The sequence below is a fragment of the Melanotaenia boesemani genome, chromosome 10 (genome assembly GCF_017639745.1).
Source record: "Melanotaenia boesemani isolate fMelBoe1 chromosome 10, fMelBoe1.pri, whole genome shotgun sequence".
Classification (NCBI taxonomy): Eukaryota; Metazoa; Chordata; class Actinopteri; order Atheriniformes; family Melanotaeniidae; genus Melanotaenia; species Melanotaenia boesemani.
This window is the reverse complement of record NC_055691.1, coordinates 11,003,498-11,011,572: the sequence shown is the minus strand read 5'-3', so window position 1 is coordinate 11,011,572 and position 8,075 is coordinate 11,003,498. Positions and strand designations below refer to the sequence as shown.

The 8,075-nt window shown below is 39.6% G+C and overlaps 1 long non-coding RNA gene across 1 annotated transcript; it reads right to left on the bottom strand.

The window, feature by feature from the left end:
* Positions 1 to 6,500: 6,500 nt before the first annotated feature.
* On the bottom strand, positions 6,501 to 7,851 carry LOC121646996. The gene is made up of 2 exons (XR_006011738.1): positions 7,599 to 7,851; positions 6,501 to 7,467 (listed from the first exon to the last, which is right to left on the bottom strand). It is a non-coding gene; the product is annotated as an uncharacterized LOC121646996 (long non-coding RNA).
* Positions 7,852 to 8,075: the final 224 nt, after the last annotated feature.

Sequence of the window (8,075 nt, the reverse complement as noted above, 5' to 3'; positions counted from 1 at the left end):
TCCTCCTGCAATACAGACAGCATTTATTTCTAGAAAGCGCTGTGAAGGAAATGAATGGAGACTGAACAGGCAGCAGTTTAAATGTGTTTTATTGAAGAAAGAAGCTTCTAGACAGGGTGGTAGGTAGACACATAAAACAGCACAGGGCAGATAGTGGCCCAAACAGGCAGAGGAATAAATGTAGAGAGCAGGTAAACACAATCTTCTTCTCATTTCTACTTTTGCTGCATCCACGTCTCCTCTGTCCTCCATCCTTTTCTTGGAGTGTTTGACATGGAAAACAATTGTGCAATGTGCTCAGTGTCAAAGCCTCCAGGATCTGGGCCTCCCACCACTGACTGGGGAAGTGTTTCTCACTGTTTGCACTTTGTTTCCAGTTTTACATTTAATCACCAATATTAACTGATTTAGAAATAAAACAGTTTTATTTCCCTAAGATGTCAATTCCTTTACAATTTACAATATAATGTACATGCATGAAGTCAATGAAATGACATGTAAATAATAAATAAATAATAATAAGTTGAAGCAAACATCGCCCTGACAGTAACAAGAAATGATTCTCTGCTGCACATTTACCTCTTTATTTGCATTGTAGATGCAGGATTAATCCCATGTTATTTTACTGCTGTTATTGTGCAGATACAGTGTGATACCTGTGGAAGATGCTACCATGAGCAGTGTCTGGGGATGAAGGTGCACCAACTCCAAGAGGCCAGAGCAAGCAGGTGGAATAGTTTGGTCTGCATGTGGGACAAAAGATGGAAACGGAGGATTCCAGTTGTACATGACAGAAAACATGAAGATTGTCTTCTTGTTTGTGTTTAGTTTTAAAGGACAGCAGGGAGAACATGTTTAGTTTAGAAAAGACTGAACAATACTATAGTTTGCTTTAATGTCCAGCTGTTAACCCATTTTTGTTCAATATTTACAATCACTGAATGAAAGTCTTTCAATTAATGATGGAAATTGTATTTTTGACTTTTCTTAAGTGTGTAAATAGTGTAGTTGTGTGTGTTTGTGAACAACTCTAGATATTATATTTATATCAGGTGATGAATTGTAACAAAAATGTAAAGAGTAAATTTGTGTGTGAAATAGATGCTTATAATAGATGCTACTGTGTGATGGTGGAACTGCAGTTTGTGGAACTGCCAGGTATCTGTCCACCTGTAACTCTCTTACTAAATTAATAAGAATAAGATAAACTTTTTAAATTCAGTTTAAAATTATGTAAAATAACCAAGAAGGCAAACAAATGTATCATTTGATTGTTTAACCAGAAAAAAAAAATACAATTTACAGTTTATAGTAGTAGTAGTAGTAGTAGTAGTAGTAGTATTTCTTTATTGCGGACTCATGGTCCAGAGTAAAAAGAAACGACAGACAGACAAATAACAATGTACAACATGGGCATAAAAATACCAATAAAAGGTTCCTCAATCTTTTAAAAGGCAATTATACCAGTGTCTCCACAGATCAAAGAAATAGCGGATGGCACTGTATTTAATATTTGTTAACAACAGAATCATCATATTTTCTGATGCATTCAAACGACACATAAATTTAAACATTAGATTCCTTAGAAGGGCTTGTAGTGTGTTCACTCTGTGAGACACAAACAGTTCACTAGCACTAGTCCATCTGGGTTTTTTTAACAGAAGCCTCAGGGCATCATTACAGGCAACTTTCAGTCTTTGTAGGCTAGATTCTTTTAAAGTTCACCCACAGATGAGCTGTGTATAGTGGGGTACAATAAGCTCTAAACAAAGTTACTTTCACTCCAACAGAACAAGAGCCAAACCTACGAGACAAGATATTTACCTGTGCATACAACATTCTGCACTGCGTCTGATAAAGAATCAGTCAGAATATGTCCAAGATATTTTACTGTATTAACAACAGTGAGAGTATTTCCAGACAATTTGAAATGAGGAAACACAAGAGCTCTGTCCTCCTTTGTGCGACATATCATGATGACACTTTTAGCAGAGTTGTATTTTACATCATTTTGTTTGTTCTGCATACATAAGGTGATTGACCACAGTCTCTCCAGCCATGCACACAGTTCTGCACTTGTTCAGATCTTCTTTATACTTTTCTGTGGAGATATTTTTGGAATGAATTGTTTTATTTCAATTGAACAGAGAAATTATAAACAAAAAGAAAATTATGAAAAAAGAAATAATTAATAAACTAACAAATAATAATTATTGCATAATCAAATCATAAAATAAAGGATTTGTAAAAAGTTTGTATTAACTATAAAAAAAAACACATTAAAGGTTAAACTTTTTTCTTTTACAAGGACCAAACCGATCATATCATATTCACATCAGCCAAATTATTATAAACAAGTCAGACTGAACAAAGTAAGAAACCATCTGTGTCAGAAATAAGATAAAATACAAGAAAACATCCTGAATAAATATTAGTCCTTTTATCTACATTCTTATGGTTAAATTTGTTCCAAATAGTATTTAGTAACTTGCTCTGCATATAAAAATAAGAAATAAAAAGAAGGGCAAGTTTGTTCAAACAACTCATCTTGACCACATTTACTTTTTATAATCTCAATTATTTTAGAAGATGAATAAAAGTCGTTCTTACAGGAAATAATTATGGCTTTAGTTTGGAAATACCTACAATTATAAATAAAGAATTTTCCCAATAATATCAAATTAAGTAAATATTCAGCTGTTTTATTATAATTTTCTAAACATCACACAATTATCAGCCAGCAGAGAGAAAATAATTCTTAACTGAAGCCGGACTTGTAGAATGATCCAGAAGTGATTAAATGCTTCATATAAGCTCCATGTTTCTCCAACAAAACAAAAATTTCATGTATTCAAATCCTTCCTGAGGGGTATTGCACGAAACCAGAATAAAGAAATCCAGGATAATTAAGCAAGCCCAGCTTGACCTAGCTTGCGCGGCCTATCCTGGCTTAATTGGTTGCACGTTTGCTGAGCCAGGATGAGAAGGTGCGGCTAGGTTAAGCCAGGTGAAGATAGTTGGGATAAGTCCGTGTGGACGGCATACTGAAGCAGACCTCGCGATCGCTCACAGAATCACCGATGGGGAAATGGATAAAAGTTGCGCGTCCTACTTCACGGCCGCTGAACAACAGCTCCTGACAGAGTTCTCTGACGAAGTTAAGGATATTATAAGGAAAAAAGGCAATACCAATGCCATAAGTAAAGAACGCGAGAGAGCCTGGCAGACAATTGCCGACCGGCTCAATGCGTAGTCAAAAACTGTACAATTAATAAATAGTGCTCCACTGGAACTGTCATAATTAGGCTACAATTAAAGGATTACTTTTGAAATCCACTAACTGTTGTATACTTTAAGAGTGACAAGCAGGTGCATGTTACTCAGGAAATGTAGAGTATGATTAGGTTCAAACAATTATCCACAATGTGTCATTTAATCTGTTTTCCTCATGTAACGTTTTTATCTATTTTATCTTTCTGTCCTTCATAAAGAACAAACCTGTCTGGCCATAAAAGGACCTGGCAGCAAGTAAAAATTAAATATAAGAATATTTTGCAGACTGGTAAGTGACTCCAAAGTAGATAACCGTGAACAAATGAGGTGAATAGATGAGGTGTCTGCTGACATGTTCAATGTCTGTATGATTGTAGCAGTTAAAAAAAGGCCTATAAACTGGCACAGGGGGCGGCCCACCAAGCCAGGATGTGACTCCAGCAGAGGAACTGGCACTCCATTTAAATAAAGGGAGGCCAGTGATGGAGGGGATCCAGGGAGGGACAGTAACTGCCTCTGTCCCAGCCACAGAAACTGTCCGCTTCATACAAGGTACATCACGTACTGCAATTCTACTGCACATGACATTTCCTTTACAGACCTCACAAACTGTCAGAACGCTTTATTCAGGGCACCTGGAGAGAGAGAGAGAGCTGGCAGATGTTAAAAGCTGACTCAAAAAGAGCAAACTCCAAGGAATGGAGCTGGATCTTGAGATTAAAAGCCGGACACTCAGAAAACTGGACCTGGAAATCCAGTAACCGAAAATCTGTATCTCTCAATGACATAGTCATCTCCAAAGGCCAGGGGATGTGAGCTGTCCCCGAAGACTCGTTCACGTCTGAATGCTCTTCTGAGGATGCGGGCTTCCTCGTCCAGCACATCCTCCGATAAAGGGCAAGCCATTATGAAGAGGGAACAGGTGAAGGGGAGTTGGACCTGAATATTCTACATTGCCCTCGTCACGGATTTCTTTGAATACACCTTTGTAACCTCATCCGCTGTGTTTTGTAATCTCAATTAATGCAATAAAACACATATTTATAAAACCTCTGACAGCAATTTGACGAGCAGTCTTCATTAGCATAGCAATATAACACTTGGCCTGATGAAATCATGCACTTATGACCAAGTTGATATTGTGTGATGAAATCGTGATCCTGTATTTAAATAAAATGACTAAAAAAAAAAAAATTATATGCACTGCACTAGCACTACACGACAGTACCTGGGTCCAACTGGACTCAAAAGTGGTCTGACTAACACTTAATGACGACGTCCCATCTTGTTTGAATTCATGCTTGTGTTGTTCTTACTCTCAAATGTAAGTCGCTTTGGATAAAAGCGTCTGCTAAATGACTGTAGAATAGAATAATAATACTACAACTCGAATCCATATAAAAAGGCTGTTGCGATTACGAACAGATTTCGATTAAATGTACAGTGACTGTATATGTAATATTTTAATACTGGATGATTAAAATGACGCGCCATACTTAGGAAGACCATGGACATGCTGTAAAACACATTAATTCCTCATAGAATTGACGTTGGACATGCAGGTGACTCGCTAGGATTAATCTTAGCCTGAGCAGTTAGCCTGGTCTGGAGCAGGCTAGCTGCAGCGGATAAATCACCACAGTAACTTGGCCGGGATTAGTTTGAGCTGCTTTCATGCAACTGACTTAGGGCTAAATTCAGCCAGGATAACCAACATATCCCGGCTTAATCCCTTATCTTGGTTTCGTGCAATACCCCTCAGGTGTTTCAGTATTGGAGGTTTTTGTTTGGGTTGTAAAGGACTCTGAGAGGAAGTCGTGGCTCCTCGTTGCCTTTCTGCAGCTGAACGTTGAGGACAGTTTGGGATCTCCATCAGTCCTGGATAGAGACGTCACCTTACAGATTTTCTTTGCTACGATTACTGTCAAACAAATAATCCTGTTTCTCTGATTATTCTGTGTTAATTCATTTCCATCTATAAATGTGTGAACTCACATGCTGTCAGAATGAACATGTTAATGCAAAGAGATGAAACTGTGGAATGAACACCTGGATTTTATTCTGTTTGTTGTCCGCATCAACAAAGTTCTACTCCTGCCGTGTTAAAGACCAGAATGTCTGATTTATCACAGAACTCGGATTTTGTTCCGTGTTCGTGGTTCAGACATGATCTTTCATGGAAAGTCATGATATTGAGGAATCTTTATGATTAATTAATCATGAGGTTTAAAACTGTGATTAATAGTGAAATGACGTAATCGTGGCGTCTCTAGTCAGATTAATTTATTGTTATTGAAGATTATTAGACCAGAGATGCAGAATGAAATTATGCTGCATCAAGCCTCCATTAAAGCAACACGGAGGTAAAAACATTGTCAGAAAAACGTATCCAGCTAAAAAATAGCTGTAAAAATATGAATAACATGAAACTAGAAGAGGATTTCTGCAGATAGTGAATGGACGTACCAGAACCTGCTACTGCCTCATATTGCTGTACGGCTGTTACCGAGTGTTTAAACTGTAGCAGCCTGATGGTTGTTCGATAAAAACCGTCCAGTTCTGATGTCAGACTGCGGTTCCTTCTGCCCGAAGCAGGACAGAAAACAGGGGTGAGTGGGGTCCATGATGATTTCCACCGCCCTGGACAGGCAGCGCTGCGTTGCTAGCTCCTCAATGGGGGCAGTGTGACTCCAGGGATCCTCTGGGCCGCCCTCACCACCCTCCTCAGAGACTTTGAGCTGCTGCTGCTCTCGTGCTACAGAGAGATGCTGCTGGTCAGCTCTCTCTCCATGGTGCCTCTGCAGAAACTGCTGAGGATGGACCTTTCACCTCTGCAGGAAGTGCAGGCGCTGGTGGGCTTTTTTACAGAGGAGGAGGTGAGCAGGGACCAGGTGAGTTTGTCGGCTACGTCACCTCCCAGGAACTTAATGTGTGGGAGGATCTCCACAGCAGTGTGAACGGGCCGTCCATCACCAGATCTTTGGTTTTTTCCACATTCAGGATCACGTTGTTGTTACTGCACCAGTCCACAAAAAGTCTCACCTCCTCCCTGCAGAGCCTCTCCTCACCGTCCTGGATGAGACCCACCACTGGTGTGTCGTCCGCTTACTGGATGGTGTGGTTTGTACCGTACTTAGTACAACAGTCGCAGGTCATCAAGGTGTCAGTTTTAAAAGTACATGAAGAGTCTACATTTCACATATAAAGTCAGACATTTGGAGACAGAATGAAAAATGAAGATTGTGGTGAATAAAGAGGCAAAAAGTGAAAAACCAATAATTCAACATGTGAAAATGTCAGAAAGTCCAAATAAAGACAGAATGAAGCAAACAAACTAAGAGTGAAACACTGGGAGGATTTTCATTTCCAGCATCATGAAGTGAAACTAACTGCAGCTGACATGAAGTGAACACAACATCCTGATATTCAGTGTGAAGCTTTGACTGGAAACAACATGTGAATCCTGGATGAAGCACAACTTCCATCTTTAAAGGACTGGAAGAGGAAGAAGTTTCCAAGGAATCATTTAGAAGAGTTTCACACAGAAACTGGTTGAATCTGAAAAGATGTTTCTGAGTGAAAGAGACAGACATGTACAGACTGAACTATCTGTTCACCAGTCAGAGTTTCTCTGACACGATCAAACTCTTTACACTCAACACAGAGACACCCAGGAACCAGACTTGAACCAGATCCCAAATCCAGCACAGAGAGGATGAGTGAATGTGGTGATGAAGGTGTGGAGGTGGATCAGTGAGTCAGAGGAGACTCTGTAGAAGGACAGAGAGCCAGCAGGACAGTCCACATACACTGCTACTCTGTTAGAGACAGAGGAGGAGGAGGAGGAGGAGGAGATGGGTGTGCTTCTCTCATTGTGCCAGACAGAGTAACCTCCATCATCAGAGCATCTCAGACTCCAGGACTGATCATTGAATCCAAAACAACAGTCTCTGAAGTTTCCACTCCTCCTGATTTCTTTATAACTCACTGATATATAAACCTCTCCTCTCCACTCGACCTCCCAGTAGCAGCGACCAGTCAGAACATTTCCACACAGCAGCTGAAGACAATTAAATCTGTCTGGATGATCAGGATATGACTGAAACTCCTCCAAACGTGTCACCTTCCTGTTGTTGTCAGACAGTTTGAGGTCTCTGCTCACTGTGTTTGTGTCGATAGTGAGTGGACAGGAATCTGATGGAGAGAACAAACACAATCCAGCTGCAGTTATTGATCTATTGACACTTTGATGCTGACTGATGAATGAGTGATGGGACAGTGTGAAGATGGTTGAATGTGATGAATCCAATGAAAAACACACTTACACTTCCTCACACCTCCTGGTCTCAACCATGGTTCTCCAGCAGGCTCCACCCTGAAAGGAGGAGGGGGGTCAGAGCAGCACCGTCATGCTAACATGGACATTACATGGCTCTCATACACACTTTGTTCTACACTGAGAAAGGTTCAGATTTATGAAGCCATGTGAACATTCTTCTCTTTTAGATTGATTGATTTGTTAATTTCAGTGTCATGTCCACATGGGCTTACAAGACACTATACAATATAAATCTAGACAATTCAAAGATGGCAAACAGAAAAAGAAAACCAGGAAACCAAGAACAAGTCTCGTGTATCCATCAACTTATACAACAACAACAAGATAAATCAAAATATACAAATGAAAGGATTGTGTTCTTATGTAGGAAACAATGTTTTCTGTCTTAATGTCCATCCTGTTTCAATAAATCTAGCTAAAGCATGAATCTCCTCCTTGAAGAACCAACTCAACATATCATACT